The 21,568-nt window shown below is 36.2% G+C and overlaps 2 pseudogenes; both read left to right on the plus strand.

The window, feature by feature from the left end:
• The first annotated feature begins 8,309 nt into the window (after positions 1-8,309).
• Positions 8,310-9,324, plus strand: LOC148946312 (glyceraldehyde-3-phosphate dehydrogenase-like; annotated as a pseudogene).
• Positions 9,325-10,450: 1,126 nt separating this feature from the next.
• Positions 10,451-21,568, plus strand: part of LOC148946313 (glyceraldehyde-3-phosphate dehydrogenase-like) — a 73,659-nt pseudogene continuing 62,541 nt past the window's right edge.

Consider the following 21,568-nt stretch of genomic DNA (forward strand, 5'->3'; position numbering starts at 1 on the left):
CTTTACTGAAAAGAGATAAATACTTCTCTAGACAAAATTATATGGATGATGATACTAATTTTCCTTCTTTTAAAAAAGGGGCAAATTATTTTGAAACTAATTTTTTTCTCTTCTTTTTAAGGCAAATTGTGAAGAATGCCCGTCACCACCACCCGCTTAGAAAGCGAGGGGCAATAATGCGCCCCCTGCGAAGGCTACTGTCATGCAATATGGTCGCTGGCCGAAGCCTCCTAAACAAGTGATGCCTACCCAAGCCGTATTGGAATGTGACATCGCTAGCACATCCGCTCTCCTTGGACCTCTAATAGCTGCCCCATCAACGATAGGTCAGGAGGTTACCCTCCAGCATGCTATGTCAGATCCATCCGGCATCCAAGCCCAGACAGATTTTGCAAATGTGAGCATTTTTTTCCTACCTATCATATAGAAATATCTACTGATTTCTTCCAACTTTTTTAGGCCTTGTCTACATGCATCATTTTCGATCGCTGCGTAAAAATATATCTCAGCGGGATATTGACAGATTTCTTCTCCCCAAAGGAAGTATAATGTTCTCCCTTTTGAATCATGTCAAGTACATGCATTCACCCTTTGCCAAATTAGATTAGTGAAGACAAAAAAATGCACTATATCCCAATCATAATAGGTAGCAAAATCCATTGAATTATAAATTTATTTATTGGTGAAAGGTACACCTTACCTATAAAATAAAAAAAAAACTTTCTATTGGAATTATTTTTATATCATTACAGGAGATGTCTATCAATTTCAATTAATGTTTTTTTTGTTTTTTTTCCAGAGCCGATAATGAGTATTAATATGAAATTTTATTTGTAGTAATTGTTTGAACAAAATCAAATTGCCACCTTCTATGTCAAGTGACGTTTTAGACTGTAAATATCTTATACTAATATAAGATATGCTATGGGCCGGGGAAGCGCCGCAGGAAGCGCTATGGGTCCGAGAAGCGCCACAGGGATGCGCCACGGGTCAGGGAAGCGCCGCAGGATGCGCTGTGGGACAGAGAAGCACCTCAGGATGCGCTATGGCCCCAAAAAGTCCTGCAAAAAAAAAATTGAAGAATTTGAAAATAAACACACAAAGTGCTACCTTATATGTCATATCTTAGATTATCTTATGTTTTAACTTTCAGTTGAATTAACCAATTGCTATTAAGCACTAATCCAAATTTTGAAAGCAGTAGATAATTTGAACGCTTTGAAACCAAGCTATTTTTTCAGTTATATATTAGTGCATTGGTCCCCTATTGTGTGTCTTCCTCCTCATCAGTTGCAGAAGGTGAGGAGCTCTCCAACAACAACATGTCACCATGGAGTGATATCACTAATTTCGAAGAAAAACCTGTTAATATTTATGATTATTTAAACGATTTTTTAAATGTAGATAATAGCACAGTTGAGCAAGCGCACTTGAGTCAAACTACCCTACAGTTTTTAAATGTTTTTACAAACGAATTAACTGTTAACCCTTCTCCTCCTCCTCCTCCACCTATCGATACCCAACCCCGACCATTACGACCACCGTCAAGGGAGCTTGCGCCATTTATTTTTGCCCACCGGGGGGGAGGGGATACTCACCACGCGGGTGAGGGGGGTACAACTTGTCCCAATTTTCAAGTGACCAACAGAATTTTAAATGCAATAGTTGTTTAAACTGCGACGTTAGGAGATCCGTTTAAGTCACTGATGGTGGGAAATTTGTTTTTGACCCTGTTTAAATCGTACACAACTATGTAGATAAAATTTGTGCACTTCTGGAGATCCAAATTCAGTTTTGGGGGAGGGAATCAATTAAGGTCTCTATTGTTCTAAAAGTGTTTTCTTTACACGAGGGGAAAAGTGAAGTTTATTACCATTATATACAGTCAGAGATGCGTATGGTTTATTTTAATTTAGAACAGTTAGAAAGTGCTTTCATGGATTGGCTAGATAAAATTATAACGCATTTTGAGAACCTTAACGAAAATGGGAGTGTCTATCTCGTTCTATTTACTGAAAATGTAAGCATAAATATTTGTAAATATAAGAAAGTTTTTATTTTAAGAGGGGGGGCAGGTGGGGCAAGGGCAGTAGTTTTAAAATATAATCCAGATCTAGTAGCTTGTCAAGGTATCCAGTGGATCTGTTTTGAAACATATTAAAAATGTTTCCTATATGCTTTCCTCATATCAGCCTACGAGCCTCTAGCTCGTGACACTACCAAGAAGAATTTAGACAATTGGGCTGTGCATGGGATGGATGGGTCCCATTTTCCCATTGTAGATTTTTCATTTTTAGAGGGGAAATATTCAGTAACGGTACAAACTATTGATGTTTTTCAAAGGGCTAATGTTTATTTAAATATTGGTGTTACTGTGGTTCAGTATGAAACTGAATTAGAAGATGAGAATCGTTTAGAAAAGAAGAAGGTTGTCTTCTCTGTAAGGGGCCAGTCAGTTGATTGGGTCACACATTGGGTTTGGTTGCTATACACACCACCTAGTGACCGTGCCAATTCAATTGGCCATTTTAATCCGATTACCAACATTAGTAGAGTTCTGGGGGTGGTAAGCATCTAGGGGTACGTTTCTACTGTCCAACATGTTTGTCACAAGTCCATAGTGATATGAAACTACGGGATCACATGAAGCATTGTAGACGGTATGGCTATCAGACAGTGGAAACGGTTTCAGGCGATAAGGCAATTCTACGCTTAAAAAGTTTTCAAAACACACTTCTCCAGTGCAATAAAATATCTTTGAACTGTGAGACTAAGCTGGCGGAAGTGAGAAATCCTCGATTTCCAAACTAATTCAAAGAATACCAGGCTATTGCAGTGTCCTATGCTCAAGCATAAAAAGACAGTTCGAACACCAGGCAGTTGTTAGAAATAGTAGAAACATTAGATGAGGGGAACGAATCCATAGTCAAGGCACTGACTAAACTAAGTGGCACGGCTAATGGTGCTATTTCTCATTTGAGAAATACACATTATCCATTAGTTTTGTCTGTCGAGGAGCATCTCGCTATAAAAAATAAAAAAATTTGGGGGGTTTTAAAGGGTGTGTTGTTAGAGGGGTATAAGGGGGCAAACGGGACCAGCGAAGCGGGGGGGCGGGGGAAAGTCAGAGATCATAATCACTTGTGGAAGGAACTATCCGCGGGGGGTAGTAATTTTAGGGGGTTTGCGCATCAATCGTGTAATTTAAAAGTTAGCCAACATTTTTTTATTCATGTTTTTATCCACAACTCTAATTCTGACTTAAAATTTATTTTACCGGCACTGGCACGTCTGCATAGGGAGGGAGGGGGAGTAGATTGTCCATGGGTAAATAGTTCATTTACCTATAACATTATTCCCAAATCGGCCGAGAAGTTGTTGCCTCTTGAACTGAAATGATAGGCAGTGGATAATGGGCATACGTGCTGGAATAAAATCAGGTTTTTAGATTCCTTTAGTTTTTTCCCAAGGCATTGAGTCAATTGATTCAAGTGCAAAAAAGCGACAATTTTGATAGCTTTCCCTTGCTTAAACAGCACTTTCCAGACAGTGAAATGTATGACCCGTTGACCTACCAAGGTATGTACGCATACGACTATTACTGCTCTGGTACTCGCTTAAGTGAGATGAAACTACCTCCAATTAAAGATTTTTACAATTCATTGACCAACAGTGAATACACAGCCGGGGAATATGAGTTTGCCAAGAAGGTGTGGTCCAAGGTGGATTGTAAAAATGGGTGGGATTATTATAGAATGTACTTGGCCAGTGACGTTCTAACTTTTTTGTATATAGTCAGCAAGAATGAAGACCAAATCTATTGAGGGTTTAAAATGGAGGGTGGCTCCTATATGTCTACGCACCATGTAGTATTGGATTGAGTATAAAAAACTGTACGGGGTTACAGAGGTCTACTCTCGGACGTAGACAAGCACTTTTTTTTTGAGCGTTCAATGCTAGTATTGTCTGTTGTTCGTGTGGATCGCGTCTTATCAACCGATCCGAACGGACAAAACAGCACGGGTGTAAAGTCAACGGCAGTGTTCTTGGACATGAACTCGGTATATACATCGTCACGGTAACACGTATTTTTGATATGAGGGGAATTCCACTAGCTTTAGAGACTATGTGTGGTCCCCAACATTAAACTCAGTAAAAGAAATAGGTCACCAGGATGGTTTTTTGAAAGTGGTAGTCAAATTTTACGGTTGCGTCACGATATCTTCCAAGATTTTGTTTGTCCCGGTATCAAACGATCGGTGAACCATGGATCGCTAAGTACCCACACTCGAGCAGTGGGTGAGAATATGGGGATGCATTGGACTCCCTCCAAACAGAAACTGATTGCTGATTTGGACCCTAAAGAGAATGTCGTTGTTCACCATGTGCTTTTGCACTGGATGGCGAACAATGGTTTCAAAATCACTAAAATACATAGGGTCCTACAGTTCAATCAGCGACCTTACTTGAAAACGTTTATCGACACCTTTGTCAATAAACGCTCTAGGGCAAATTCAAAGGTGGAGAAGGAAATGTACAAGCTCATTCTAAATTCAGCGTTTGGCAAAATGTGTGAAATTGTACGTAATAAATCTCGCTGCGACGTCGTGACTGACCCTCTAGAGTGTGCACGAATTATTTCCGACCACAATTTTACATCATTCACGAGCATAGAGACTGGCATGGTTCTTCTACACAGGTGAAAGCAAAATGTGGTACTGAACAAGAATATTGCAGGCGGCAGTTCAGTACTGGAAATTTCAAAAAAGCTCATGTTGTCGTTTTTTTACAATGTGTGCAAGGTGCAATGGCCTCGGGAGGGGGAGGTTCAAGTTTACTAAGGTAATAAAGATTCTCTGCTGTTAGAGGTAAATGGGCGTGAATTGGATTTAGCGGGTGTTCTAGAAAAGGGGGTGTAAATCAGCTCGCTGATCCATTATAACAGTTGGACTCCAACACTCTACCCCATGCTGTTGAAACACAAAGCCCCCAGCCAACTATTAATTTTGAAAACAGAGATGGGGTGGGATTTAATATTCAGGGGGGTGTTCCCGGGACCCAAAGTCTATTGCGTTGAAACTCATAGTGGGGAAGAAAAGCAGGCGTGTAAAGGGGTGCCTACACATTTTGTAAAGAGCAATTTCAACATGAGCGTGTACAGAGACTGTGTAGAAAGTAGCCTATTGCCAAGAGCACAAGTGCTTGTAATTCGCTCTCTAAAGTATAGAAATTATACTGTGAGAGTGGAAAAAAATGCAATGTCGTGTATATCCGACAAAGTCTATGTGCTCGAGAATGGTGTGAGTGTCCTACCTCATGGCCACTACCGTATTTCAGACCGAGTTGAATGCATAGACTATCGCCATCAACTTGGTCTGGATAAATTAACCTAATCTGACTAACCAACTAATCACTAACGACCAACCACCAACCTATTCATAAATTAACTAACCCAATCTAACCACCTTAACTCAACCTCATCTAACCTGACAATCTAACCACCTTAACTCAACCTCACCTAACCTAACCACCACCACCACCACTAACCCACCCACTCACCGAACCTGTAGCAGCCGCAGTGACCGGACAACTATTGTAGTGTTTTTTCCACCGCGGCTCCCGGGAGGAGGGGGGACCCTTCCCACGGCCGCCAAGGGGGGGGGGGGGTCCCGCCCGCGGCCGGCCGGCCTTCGGCCCCACGGCCCTGGGGGGGATCCTACCTTTAAATTCACTGTAATGTTCAACTGTGCTAGTTCCGTGTTCCTTTCAAGTGTTTTCTGTTTTTTTGTTGTTGTGTTGTAGAGACATTCATGAGAGGGAATGACGACTGAAAGAATCACAAAAATCTTTCTTATTTATTTTCTTTTAAATGTTTATTTTAGTGATATGTACCTTATAATTTTTTGTTTAGAAATTAATCTACAAATACAAATCTAAAAACACTCATAAATTTAAAAAATTAGTAAAAACATAATTTTTATTAAAATGTAACTTGACCAAAAAGTACTATTACAAGCTCAACAATTAATTAAAATTTCATTAAAAATTGCAAAATCACTTCTAGAATATGAAGGGGACACAGACGTGATTCGTTTTTGATTAGAATTTAATAAAGAAACAACGCTGCTATGATCTTTTTTATTTATACAGAATAATGTATGCTCGTTTTAAGTTTTAATATCATTTATTTGTTTCAGTTATTAGGTAGAACATATCGACTCAAAACATTAAAAATTTTTTTCCTGGATTATTTATCCACTATAGGGTAATATATTTATTTTAATTTAATTTGAATACTCGACCGGGACACGAGGGTACGGGATTTCTGAGAAATTGATTTGCATACTCGACTGGGACATGAAACATGATGGGATTTCATTTTTAAATATGACTTCTCTGATCTTTAGGTCAGAAATATAAATTAATATTCTATTTTTAAATATGGCTTTTCTAATCTTTAGGTTCGAGAGATAAATATTAATATTCTATCGAAGCCATATTAGTGTAAGTAGGAACACATTAGATATATTTTCAGAAATTCATACTTGATCAAGACAGATTGAATATAATTTACGTGGGAAATGGTTTCCTGGGAATTTCAAATGTGACACCGCAGGAATGCCAAATCAAAGGAACGCACAGAAATTACTTTTAGGGGATTATTTGGGCGAAACAAATTAATACATCATTTTAGGGATTTTTTGGGTGAAATAGTCTGAGACATTTTAGAAGATGATTTGGGGTGAAACTCTGTGGTCGTTATACTACACAAGTTCCATTTGAACAGTGTTGTGAGTTCTCCAACCCCGAGGGGCCCTCTCCCTCCCCCCGAGCCCCAACAGGGCCGCGCGGGCCCCCCCCGGGCCCTCCAGGCCGCCAAAAGGCCCCCTCCCCCCGTCCCCCTCAATGGGTCCCCGCGCCCCCCCCGGGCCTTCAAAGAGCCCCCTCCCTAGCGGAAACGTTTAGTTTTAGATTGGGTTACAGTTTTATTTATAGTTTAGTTTAGTCGTAGTTAAGAGTATAGAGTTTTAAGTTAGACTCTCAGCACAGTGAGTTTTAGTTAGAGTTATAGATTAATATAGTTTTAGTTGTGTTTTTGGACTTGTAGTTTTGGTTTAGCTAAACTTTTTTGTTTAGAATTTTAGCCTAGAGTCTTACTTTAATTAATTTTAAATTATTAAATTATTAAAATTAAATTATTGCTCCGACACCATAAATACATTTGCAGTTTACGTAATAACATTAGCGATCCTGAACTGAGAACTAAAATACAATAAAATTTTCTTGTCAAAAGATAAACGTTTATAAATATTGCATACACTTATTACGTCTTTAATGACTTAATAAGTGGAACTAGTTTAAAAATTTTCATGTATTTTTCTAGTTTTAATTAAAAAATCAAAATTATTCCTCAGACACCATGAATATTTTCGCAGTTTACATACTAACTTTAGCGATCATGAACTGAAAACTAAAATAAAATAAAATTATCTCGTCGAAAGATAAACGTGAAAGAAGCAAGTAAAACCTAATTGTACCAGGAAATATGTTTGTATCGAAAAATTTTCAAATGTACTGCACTGTACCAGGATCTCTAAATTGTACCAAAACGGTACACTTTTACCGCGTTGGCGACGCTGCTTATATGACGTAATCAGTGAAACTTATTTGAAATTGTCAGTTATTTTTCTAGTTTTAATTAAAAAATTAAAATCATTGCTAAGCCACCATAAATATTTTTACAGTTTACATACTAACTTTGGAGATCCTGAACTTAAAACTAAAATAAAACAAAATTACCTTGTCGAAAGATAAACGTGGAGAAATATTTCATTCACTTAATACGTCTTGTGCAATGACGTTGTCAAATTTTTGTGGAAATTGAAGACTTTCATGTATGGGGAAGATTATATTAAATTGCTTAAAGAACAAAAACTGGCAATTGCAAAAATATTTATATATATTTTGACAAACGATTACAATAATTAAAAAACCTTAAAAAATAAAACAAATTTTTGAAGCTTAGTAGAAATCGTTGTTAGAAAACATAATTACCGAATTTCTCTTCTTATAAGTAGGATCAATATATAGTTCAGAAATTAAAACAAGCTGAACAAATTTTTAAGCCCAACACAGAGTCGAGAAAGTTTATATGTTAACATCAAAAAAAATTAAGGTACCTGATCAAAAAAATTAACGTTTTAATTCAAACTAGACAAATAATTGTAAATTTTAAACTTAATTTTTTTTTTCGTTAGACAAAGTGAAATCGATACGCGAGTATGATTAAAAGGTTTGAAACCAATTATCTTAATATGGCTTATGTAGGTATAAATGGATTTGTACGAATTGGTCGTCTTGTGCTACGAGCTATTTTGGAAAAAAGCAGCCACTTCTGCCAAATAGTGGCTATCAATGACCCATTTATAAATCCCACTTATATGGCGTATTTGTTAAAACATGACTCCACTCATGGAAAATTTCAAGGGGAAGTAGCAGCTGTTGATGGCAAACTTGTTATAAACGGTCGTGCTATCAGCATATTTCAAGAACGTGACCCAAGAAACATTCCTTGGGGTTCTGTGTGCGCTGATTACGTCGTTGAGTCGTCTGGTTTTTTTTACTACCATTGACAAGGCTTCTGATCATCTTAAATGAGGTGCAAAACATGTAATTATTTCTGCACCTTCTGCTGAAATCCCAATGTTTGCAATTGGTGTCAATCATGAACAGTACAATCCTTCTATGAAGGTTGTTTCAAATGCATCTTGCACCACTAATTGTCTTGCTCCTGTTGCTAAAGTTATTCACAATAAATTTGGTATTGTTGAAGGTCTTATGACCACAATTCATGCTATGACTGCAACCCAGAAAATCGTTGATGGGCCGTCTGGGAAACAATGGAGAGATGGAAGAGGAGCTGCTCAAAATATTATTCCAGCATCAACTGGTGCTGCTAAAGCAGTGGGGAAAATAATTCCTGAACTTAATGGAAAGCTCAGCAGAATTGCTTTTCGTGTAGCTGTTCATAATGTCTCTGTTGTAGATCTTAATTGTTAACTTGGCGAAAAAGCCAGTTACGAAAAAATTCAACAAGCAATTAAGGAAGCAGCCGAAGGACCAATGAAAGGTGTTTTGGGTTATACTGAAGAGGACGTAGTGTCATCTGACTTCATTGGAGATAATCATTCATCAATCTTCGATGCAAAAGCTGGTATTCAACTTAGCCCGAACTTTGTGAAGCTAGTTTCATGGTATGATAACGAATACGGTTATTCTTGTCGTCTTGTTGACCTTATTTGCTACATGAACTCTCGTGCTTAAATAACCTATCCTTTCATTATTTAATTAGTTCAACATTTACATTTTAATCTGTCAATTAAGTTTTTGATTAGTCTTGGATATAGACGACTGTAAGCAAGTAAAAAATCTTGGTACTCACCAATTTCACATCAAGAAATCAAAGGTGAAAGTGAAGAATTATTTCAGAAAGAATAAGGTCTAAAAGTGTTTCCAAATATTTTCACCGAAGGGCAAAAATCAGGGTTCCAGCGGAAGCTACCAACCTAGTAATCTAACAATCTATGTAAATTGTGTAATTAAAAAAAATAGTTTTCAAACTAGAATCATTTTTTACATAAAGAAACGATAAAGATCATCATAAAAGGTCATTAGAAGAAAAAACTATTGCATATATTGGACTTAGTTAGCTGCCTGATTACTTGAGGTTTGTTTCTTACTATTCCGAAGTTGTTATAGTGATATTACATAGAGACTAAAATTTTGTAGTAAAACCTTTCTTTCTAGGAGACCATCATCCACCATTTGAAATTATTCTAAAAAAATCAACTTACGACTTAAATAAAGTGAATACAATATTATAATTTTATCTATAATTTTAAAAATGAAGAATCGCTAATATTTTTACACAAACTGCAAAAATATTTATGTTATTTTAGCACTAATATTAATTTTTTAATTCAAAATAGAAACAGACCTGAAAATTTTTAAATTAGTTTTGTTTTTGGTTCAATTTAATCAGCGAAAGTTTTATTTCATCTCTCACTTCAAATTTATATTTTTCTCCTGGAACCAATTTTTTTGGCTCAATTTTTAAAATGCGTATATTTTGCTATATTTTCGTAGAAATGAAATCCAATTTTTTGTTTTATTTTAGTTTTCAGTTAAGGTTATTATGAAAACTGCAAAACATTTATGGTGTCTGAGCAGTAATATTAATTTTTTACTTGAAATTAGAGAAACACCTGAAAATTTTAAGAATAGTTTCGTTATTTGTTTGATTTGGTCACCTAAAGTTTTATTATATCTCTCACTTTAAATTTATAATGTTATCTTTTAACCAATTATTTTTGTCTCTACTTCTAATTTTTTTGAAAAAATTAACTCGATAATTGCTTAAGCTTACAGATTGGAAAGCAATTATCCTAATATGGCTTATGTAGGTAAAAATAGATTTGGACGAATTGGTCATCTTGTATTACGAGCTACTTAGAAAAAAAACAGCCACTTATGCCACATAGTGGCTCTCAATGACCCATGTATAAATACCTCTTATATGGCGTATTTGTTAAAACATGACTCTACTCATGGAAAATTTCAAGGCGAAGTAGCTGCTATTGAAGGTAAACTTGTTAGAAACGGTCTTGCTATCAGTGTAAATACACTGATCATGAACACGAGCAATGACACTCCATGAACATGAGCCAAAAAACACTCCATGGGGTTATGCGTGTGCCGTCTAAGTCGTTTAGTTGTCTGGTATTTTTACAACTGTTGAAAAGGCTTCTGGTCATCTTAAAGGAGGCGTCAGACATGTCACTTTTTCTGCACCTTCTACTGATGCCCCAATGTTTTTAATTAGTGTCAATCATGAAAAGTACGATCCATCTACGAAGGTTGTTTCAAATTTATCTTGCACCACTATTTGTCTAGCTCCTTTTGCTAAAGTGATGAACGATAAATTTGGTATGAAAAAACATTAAATGGCTAAAAGACAAAAAAAAACTGGTAATTGCAAAAATATTTGTATATATTGTAACAAGGAATTAAAACAATTCAAAACCTTAAAAAATAAAACCAAAAGTTTGAAGGTTAGTAGATATAGTTGTTAGCAGACATGATTTAATAATGAAATATCTTTAAAAAGACTTCAGTATGAAAAGACAGCAAATTGTCTGCGGTTAGAGGACAAGCGACAATCAGAATCCATATGTAAAAGTCTGCCCCGGACCGAGTGACAGGGTCCGGGGACTGGTAATTGCAACCATATTTTTATTTATTTGAAAAAGGGATTACAGCAAATCATAAACAACAAAGTTTGTTTTTTGTTAGATAGAATCCACTCACTACGTGAACAATCTTACAGGTTTGAACGCACCAACTTATACAATGTCAGACAGAAGACCCAAAAAACTAAAACTTTCAATTCTTAAAATTTATAATTTGACATTTTGACGAGTAAATAAAACAATTCAAAAACAATAAAAAAGAAAGCGTTTTTGAACGCAACAATTTATATACTGTCAGTAGTACGTCCCAAAAAACTATAATTTGCAGCTATTACAAATGAACTTTCTCTATTTTGACAAGTAATGACAACAATGAAAAACCCTTAAAACAGAAAACCAAAATTTAGAACCTTAGTACATATTGCTGTTAGAAATTGGACTAACTTCAATGATCAAATATCTTTGAAAAGACCTCAGTAAGAAAATATACTAAACTGAGTAAAGAGTAAAATATTGGTTATTGAAAAAATATTTGTATATATTTTAACAAGGAATTACAACAATTCAAAATCTTAAAAAAGTAAAACAAAAGTTTGAAGCTTAGCAGATATCGACGTTATAAATCGTAAATTATTTAGTAATAAAAAATCATTAAAAATAAGTATTATTATGAATATGATTTTTTAAAAAGTGGAAGTACCTAACGATTTTAGGAAAAACTTAATTAAGCCACTTTATAAGAAAGGTTATAAAAGTGAGTGTGATAATTATCGAGGCATTAGTCTGGTCTCTGCAGGTAGCAAATTACTTAGTAATATGATACTTTTTAGACTGAGAGATGCCGTAGACAAAGTTTTAAGAGAAGAGCAGTGCGGTTTTAGAAAAGGTAGAGGATGTGTTGACCAAATTTTCACTCTTAGGTTAATAATTGAGAAGTGCCTAAGTTTTCAAACACCTTTGGTCCTCAGTATTATAGATTATGAGCAAGCGTTCGATTCTGTTGATAGAGGAGCTTTAGTAAAGGTTTTATCCTTGTATGGTATACCAGACAAATACATTAAAGTGATTAGTGCTATGTACGAGAATAACACTGCTGCGGTTAGCAAATGAGGTTAGCAGCTGGTTTCTTATTAAATCAGGAGTTAAGCAGGGTTGTGTTTTATCCACCTTTATATTGATTATTATGATGGACTTTGTTTTAAGGAGCACAGGAAAGGCAATGGGAGACCACGGAATCAAATGGGGAGGAAAAGGTCTCCTCGACTTGGATTATGCTGATAATTTAAGAATCCTAGATGAAAGTGTGAGCAAAATGAATGAAGTTTTAGAGGTTTTGCGAGTTCAGGGTGCTAGTATTGGTTTGAAAATTAATGTTAGAAAGACTAAGTCACTAAAGCTAGGAATAAGTGAAGATGAAAAGGTTACGTTGGGTAATGAAAAGATTGATCTGGTGGGCAGCTTCACTTACCTTGGTAGTTTTATTATTAGTAAAGATGGTGGGAGCAGTGAAGATGTTAAAAGTAGAATAGCCAAGGCTCAGGGTGTTTTTTCACAGTTAAAAAAAGTCTGGAAGAATAGGAAGATAAGTCTGCAAACCAAGATTAGAATCTTAGAAGCTACAGTGATGACAGTGGGCAAATATGGCTCTGAAGCAGGGACGCTCCGAAAAGCGGATGAAGATTTGCTTGATGTTTTCCAGAGAAATTGTTTAAGGATTGCTCTGGGTACCCGGCTGACTGACCGTATTTCAAACAATAGGCTATACGCAAAATGTGGTTCAATACCACTTTCTAGGTCTATAATGAAAGAAAGGTTGAGGTGGTTAGGGCATGTTGTGCGGATGAAGGATGACAGATTGCCAAAGGTTGTTCTTTTCGGCCAACCATCTAGGGCTAAACGGAAAGCAGGTCGTCCCCGTCTGGGGTGGGAGGACGTCATAAAGAAAGATTTAAAGGAAATGGTAACTTCGTGGGCGGGTGTAAAAAGCGAGGCTTTGAATAGATTGGGGTGGAGGAGGAGCGTGCGTAGCTGTGTTAGCCTCAGGCGGATTGGTTCTGCGATGAGTTGTTAGTAGTAGTAGTAGTTTAAAAAGAATGCAGCATAAAAAGACAGCAAATTGTCTGCGGTTAGAGGACAAGCGACAATCAGAATCCATATGTAAAAGTCTGCCCCGTACCGAGTTCCAGGGTCCGGGGACTGGTAATGGCAAGCATATTTGTATATATTTGAACAAGGGATTACAGCAAGTCATAAACAACAAAGTTTTTTTTGACTTAGATAGAATCCATTCATTACGTGAATAACCTCACAGGTTTGAACGCCACCAATTATACAATTTCAGTAGGAAGTCCCAAAAAACGAAAACTTGCAATTATTAGAAATGATGATTCGACATTTTGGCAAGGGATTAAAACAATTCAAAAACCTTAAAAAAGAACGCCTTTTTGAACGCAACCAGTTATATAATGTCAATAGCAAGGCCCAAAAAAAGATAACTTGCAATTATTACAAATGATGATTCTCTATTTTGACAAGTAATTACAACAATTAAAAAACCTTAAAAAAGAAAACCAAAACTTTGAAGCTTAGTACATATCGTTGTTAGAAATCGGACTAGCTTCAATGATCAAATATCTTTGAAAAGACCTCAGTAAGAAAAGATATTAAATTGCGTAAAGAGCCAAATATTGGTTATTACAAAAATATTTGTGCATATTTTAACAAGGTATTACAATAAATTCAAAACCCTTAAAAAAGAAAACCAAAAGTTTGAAAATTTGTAAGGAAAAATTAATCACATGAAAACGGAAATTTTTTTTAATAGTCTTTTGAAGGTGCCAAATGAGTGGCATTCTCGAGCCGAATCGGGAAGGGTATTCTAAGTCAAATGACACGCAACAAAGGTATTAAAATTGGATCTTATTATTGGTTTATGCGGAAATTTGGATATTTAGAGAATTACGGAGCTGATAATATGACCAATAAGATACATGATCTAGGTTGATGATGGTCTAGGTTGTTCTGATGTTCTGGTCTAGGAAGATTGATGGTCTGGGTTGTTCATTTGTCCTCTAGGCATTATGAGACTGCTTGAAATGCCTTTTCTAAATAAACCAATTATACTTGATATTTTATACTGAGCCATATTCATTTTTAAGGTTTAATGTGTCATAGATGTAATTCCAGTAATTCGATTTAGTTCAGTTCATTTTGTCGCGTTGCAAACAGTTTCCTAGAATATATATGGTATAAACTGTTATTGTAAAAGTAAAAAATCAACATTAAATCCCAAAAAGAGCAGAATTTGTTTCGTATATGAACGGCAATGTTCATAATTCTCGAAATTCTCGTTGCAGAAAAATTTGAGGACGCTCTTTTAATTAGAAGGTTAAAGTGCTACTTTTTTTTATTTCTAGTCAAAAGTAATTTTTACCAGCCCTTGTCCTGGAACCATTTGTGATATTTTGTCCTTTTAACACCCCTTAGATCATCTGATCGAAATTTTAATCAAATTTTTGCTTTCTCTTTGCTCCTTCACCCAGTTTTTGCTTTGTCTATAGCTGCTCCATGTTATATTTGCATGTGAGGAATTTTCACCGGGGGGAATTACCACTGGTAAGTTTTTCTAGAGGCCTTTTACGCGTTTGAAATTTTTTGGGAGGAAGCTAACCCCATTATTTAGGATTGATTAGAGAAGCAGGAGTTCCATACCTCGCATATAGATCTTAGCTAAGTAATAGTATTTTCTGTATTCTTAAAAAAAACTCGTTTTGTTTTCTTTTCAATCTTATCACCTCTTTTTCCCCATGGCTGTAATTGATCACGAACAGATAAGGAGCATATATTCTAGCGTATACCTCCCGCATTATAATACACAAACTTGTCAGCAGTGCTTCCAGAATTGTTTCGTATACACGTATTTCCCCAGATTTTGTGTTTACATTCCTTATACCCTATCCCTATAAACTTCCCTGAATAAAATAATACTTTTATTATAATGGAAATTTAATTACAGACAGCCTTTCTGATTATAATTAGCATGACGACAGTAGAATGCTAATATTGAATTCTAGCAGACTATGTTCCTTCCTGTGTTATTTGGCGAGATTACGTTCCATTGGCACCTTTCCAGAGCATGTACCTTCCATTTCTAGCAGACTATGTTCCTTCCTGTGCTATTTGCTTGGTTTACGTTCCTTGGTGCCATTCCAGAGCATGTACCTATGGATTCTAGCAGACTATGTTCCTTCCTGTGCTATTTGGGGCCTTTACGTTCCTTCCTGTGCTATTTAGGGCCTTTACGTTCCTTGGGCACCTTTCCAAAGCCTATGGATTCTAGAAGACTATGTTCCTTCCTGTGCTATTTGGGGCCTTTACGTTCCTTGGTGCCTTTTCAGAGCATGTACCTATGGATTTGGGGCCTTTACGTTCCTTCCTGTGCTATTTGGGGCCTTTACGTTCCTTAGCACCTTTCCAAGGTAGATTACCAGACTGGTTATTGCTATTGTTGTCAACTGCACATGGAATTATACAAGAACCGTACAAGAAAAGCCTTTGACACTATATTTAGACATGGGCATTTGAAAAGTTGACTCGTTACAAAGTGGTCAAGCATGTTATGAAACTAAAGTCAAGGTTTTATTGCACAAGAAATTTCACAATTTTTTTTTAAAATGTTGCAGTGCCAGTTTTTTTTAAAAAGCTGGCACTATATAAAGTGCTCCAACATGTTTTGGGAGTATCCACGAAATTATGTAACTCAACCAGAGTGTTTTTTGAGTCAACATCCGTTTTTTATTCGTCCTTGAGATTCTGTATAAAATGTTCATACATTACGATTTAATTTTCATTATGATTTAATATATCATACATAGTAAACTGAATATTATTAACTTTGAAACAATGGATACTTCAATTGTCAACGTGAGTATAGTTTACTGAATTTCTTAATTTATTTCCAAATAAAAAATCATTTTACCAGTAAATTCAGATTTCAGGGGCATATGCCCTCCTCCCCTCCAACAATATAAACCCTAAAATATGATGATTATACTCACTAGAAAACGCAAAGTACGCTTTTTTTCTATTATGTAAAACAAAAACCCCCTCCTCCACTGCTCTTTTTACGAGCATAATTCTGTAGTTTTACTTATCTCGTTCAAAATCTGTATTTTCCCTTAAGATGTTTCGTCCTTTTCCGGTCTAAAAACCGCAAGTGTTTATAATTAGAGAAACGGGTCCTTTTGGAGCGGAACTTAACACGACTTATCGCATAGATTAAAGCAAGATGTCTTTGTGTTTCAAGACACATTCTCAAATATATTGTTTTTCGGCCAAATTAGAGAAGATATATTCTATTTGATGAAAGCAAATGGGGTTTCATAGATGATTAAGGGGCTTTTATAAAAATATAAGACGGGGGAGTAATTCTAACACCATCGTTGCGATGTGAAAAAACAAACTGTTTCATCGCATGGAAAGTAAGAGAGAGGGAGAGGGAAATTTTTTGTGTAGACAATTTTTTTGAAATTCCCCTTCCCTCCATACTCAAATTTTCCAACATTTTACTTTAGAAGCTTTTTAAATATTTCCAAAGCGCTAAGACATAGAGCACTACAAACATCAGAATTGACTTTAGGGGGTAATTTATATCATGGAAGATGTTTTTGAAATCCCCCTCCCCCCCCAAACTCAAAATTTTCCAAAATCTTACTTTAGGAGCTTTTTAAAAATATTTCTAAAGCGCTAAGACATAGAGTGCTACAAACATCAGAATCATCTTTAGAAGACAAATTATGTTATGGCAAGATGTTTTTGAAATCCCCCTTCCCCCCAAACTCAAATTTTACAAAATTTTACTTTAGAAGCTTTTTTTAAATATTTCTAAAGCGCTAAGACATAGAGAGCTACAAACATCAGAATAAACTTTAGAGGGTAATTTATCTGTAAAAGAGGTTATTATTATTTCCTTACTAAATTTTTCTTCTTTTTTAAAGAAGAGGAGATGAATTCATACAATTACTCTCCCCCAGAAAAGAGACCAAGATGGAATGGTACCACATCGATGCAAGCTGTACGGCCATCCATTACAATTTCTCTGGACCAGCCGGGGCCCTCTCATGCCAGTGTCAGCTCTGTACAGACCACTATGCAACCTGGTAGAAAATTCAAGAGGGAATGAATGCTTTCTCATAATGCATCAGCCTCATCTAGTCAAGATCGGGAGGGGACCTCTTTTCATGCTTTTTAAGGGGCTTTAGGCATACAAGTGCAGTCTGAATTAGTAAATGTATGTATTTTAGCTCTACCTTATACATGATTATTTACTTAAATAATTCTAGGAGGATTTGAGTTTTGTGGGTGGTGTTGGAAAAATGGTACGTGTTAAATATTAGGGTAAACATACGACTAAGAAGCGCTTCACTATAAATAAGGCTATTACATCTTTCTGAACTTTCTGTGGGAGGTGGGGGTAAGTATTTAGTTTAAATAATTCTAGGAAGAATTGAGTTTTGTGGCTGGTGTTGGAAAAATGGTACGTGTTAAATATTCGGGTAAACATACGACTAAGAAACGCTTCACTATAAATAAGGCTATTACATCCTTCTGAACCTTCTGAGGGAGGTGGGGGTAACTATTTGGTTTAAATAATTCTAGGAGGAATTGAGTTTTGTGCTTGGTGTGGAAAAATGGTACGTGTTAAATTTTCGGGTAAACATACGACAAAGAAACGCTTCACTATAAATAAGGCTATTACATCTTTCTGAACTTTGTGAGGGAGGTGGGGGTAACTATTTAGTTTAAATAATTCTAGGAGGAATTGAGTTTTGTTGCTGGTGTTGGAAAAATGGTACGTGTTAAATATTCGGGTAAACAAACGACCAGAAAAATGCTTCACTATAAAAAAGGCTATTACATCTTTCTGAACTTTCTGTGGGAAGCGGGGGTAACTATTTAGTTTAAATAATTCTAGGAGGAATCGAGTTTTGTGGATGGTGTAGAAAAATGGTACGTGTTAAATATTCGGGTAAACATACGAGTAGAAAAATGCGTCACTATAGATAAGGCTATTGTGTTTTTTCTGAACTTTCTGTGGGAGATGGGGATAAGTATTTAGTTTAAATAATTCTAGGAGGAATTGAGTTTTGTGGCTGGTGTGGAAAAATGGTACATGTTAAATATTCGGGTAAATATACGACCAGAAAAATCTTTCACTATAAATAAGGCTATTACATCTTTCTGAACTTTCTCTGGGAGACGGGGGTAATTATTTAGTTTAAATAATTCTAGGAGAAATTGAGTTTTATGGGTGGTATGGAAAAAAAATGGTATGTGTTAAATATTAAGGTAAACATACAACTAGAAATGAACATGATTTTTTCAACTTTATGAAACAATTCTTATTTCACATAGAAAATAAGACCTTTTTTTCTATAGATTAATTAAATAGCAGCGCCATTGGGTCATAAAACATCAGCATTTACTGGACCTGAACCAATTCTAGCACCACCAATGGAATTTAGAGACAAACCTTCATTAGTTCTAGACAATATGGAGTGGCATAGGGGTTTTCTTAATGATTGTTTTGGGGACATGGCTAGCCGGGACGATTTAACTTGTGATATTGATATGATGGAGGATCCAGAGTGGGAAGATATATTTATTCTTGAGTGTTAAGTTGATGTATCTATTGTATCTGAACCGCGTCTTCATGTAGAAACCTATCCACAGGACAATTGAGAGTGACTAGATCAGCTGTCTCAACAAACTTTAGACTATGTACTAGCAGACCAAGAGGGCTTCATGCAACCTCTAACCATTGAATGAGAACAGACTGGGGGGGGGGTGTTAGTGACAATTCTATGTCACCCCCCACCATTCCGCTTAATGATACACCTAGTGCTAGTAATAGTAGTAGTAATACAGCAACAACAATGCAAATTATTGGACCTATTGTTCCCGGGGACATTTTTGACGATGACTTTATAATTAGTGAATTAGGTCCTATGCAAATAGTTGCAGGACATGAAAATAGTGTCACGTTCCCGGAACTATGTGAATTTCATTTGTTAGAGTCTGGTCTAGGTCACTTGCAAACACATAGGGTAGATTTTGATCCTACCGAAGAAAACGTGGTTGACGGGAGTGTTATTTTAACAGACACTGTAAATGTTCTTCATACCTACATCGACCGAATTCGAGCACTTATTGAGATTCAGATTCAGAAATGGGGGGGGGGGGTCAAGGGGGGATTAAAGCATCGGTAAATCAAAAAGTTTATTTACAAAAGGGGACATCTGGAGATATTTTTTATTTCCATTTTTCAACTGGCAATCAAACTTTTTACACTGGTCAAAATAAAATTGCGGGTAACTTTTTCATTGGGGTTAAAATATTAATTATGACTTCGGACACGCTTAAAGATAGGGGAAGCGGGTCCACAATTTTATACATTGAACACATGGATCTGAATCTCAGTAGATTTAAAAAAAAACAACTTTATTTTAAGGGGAACGGGTAGAAAAATAAAATGCCACCCAGATTTGTCGGCTACCAAAGGGGTTCAGAGTTTCGGTTTTGACACGGGGCTGCAATGCTTTAAATATGCATTTTTACCAGCACCCCATAAAACATTAAAAAAAGATTCAACAATGATAAATCTCGACAGACTTGCACATAACGGCGGTAAGAATAATCCTGCGGGAAATTTCTACTGGTTAGAAGGGAAGTATATGGTTCTAGTAAAATAAATAACTGTATATGAAAAACCGTCTTAACATCCTGTGTTGGGGGTGGTTGTTTAGCAGTGTGAAAAGGGCCTTGCGGATGAGAGGCAGAAAACGAATGAAAAAGGTGTTTTGTATTCAGTTAGGACACCGATAGTAGATAATGTTAAAATTGGGTTTGGGTTATTTATGAACCCCCCAAAGATGTAAATTCCTATGGTCATTGTTTCCCCGTTACAGCAATAAGTCGACTTTTATCCCAAAGCAGGAAGAATGGAGAATGTGTCTATTGCCCCATGTGCCTTTCCTCATTTAGATCCAAACGAACATTCATTGATCATATGATGTATTGAAAAAATCATGGAAATCGAAGAACTGAAATGTCGGCAGATGGAAAAGATACTTCACAAATAATAAACATCCAAACTTCCCTGCTACAAGTTGATAAATTATCTTTAAACTGTGAAGCAAGACAGGTTGATGTATCGGAGGCATCAAGACCGAATATAGAAGAGAAACAAAAACTAGTTGAATTGCCCTATGTGTATCTCTATCATGATTACAATCAAAACATATAATAAGAAGAGTTTTTTTTGGCTTTTCAGATAGCATTGAGTTAAAAGAAGAGGGTGATATATTTAGTGAAAAAGACGAACAGTGAACTGTAATGTTTGTGTCACAACAGCTACCGAATGTCCTTATCAGATAAAGAGCAACTGGCACTAGAAAAGGGGACAATTTGTTGGGTTTGTAGGGGTGTTCTAGCCCCAAAAGACGCTGTCGAGGATTATAATCATCTTATTGACCCCAATTTAACGGGAAAAAGTAACTTTCGGGGGTGGGCTCACAATTCATGTAATTTAAAAATTAAACAGCAACTCTTTCTTCCGGTTTTTATACATAATTCTAACTACGATCTGAAGTATGTGCTACCAGCAATGGCACATCTTCAAAGAAATGGAACAGTGGATGATGCATTGGTGATAGACAGCTTTTCCAACAAAATCATTCCTAAATAATCGGAAAAGTTCCTTGTTTCTAACTTAATGTGGAAATAAGTGCAGACCACCGTTGATACATATATGAATTTTGCTTTTTAAGTTTCAGCAGTTTTTTCCCTAAATTAATGATCGAATTATTTGTAGGAAAGAAAAGCGAGGTCAGTCGCGACACTTTCCCCCTTCTCAGAAGACGGTTCCCAGCGGGTTTTACCGAGTTGCTGACAATGGAGGGTATCCAGCCTACTGGTTATTTCTGTTCCATGTCGAGATTTGCTGAGGAAACTATTAACTCGATCGATTCGTTTTACGACAGTCTACACGATCGTAGGTGCACCCCCGATGAATACAGTTTTGCTAAAAAAGTGTGGGCAGAGGGAGTGTGTAAAAATGGGTTTGACTACTGTAAGCTGTATTTTTCAAGTTTCGTGTTGAATTTTCTAGAAATTTTACCTAGAAATATAGACAAAATTGATGGGGAGTTTCATCTCTATTTAGGGTAGTGTTTTTCTTTCCTACGTTTAATAATGGACCCCATCCCAAAAATAGGTGGAGAAAAAATTTGCATAATTACTGGTATTGATCAGCACCTGTT

The sequence above is a fragment of the Artemia sp. Qi Xiang Cuo genome, chromosome 12, assembly GCF_049724085.1.
Source record: "Artemia sp. Qi Xiang Cuo chromosome 12, ASM4972408v1, whole genome shotgun sequence".
NCBI lineage: Eukaryota > Metazoa > Arthropoda > Branchiopoda > Anostraca > Artemiidae > Artemia > Artemia sp. Qi Xiang Cuo.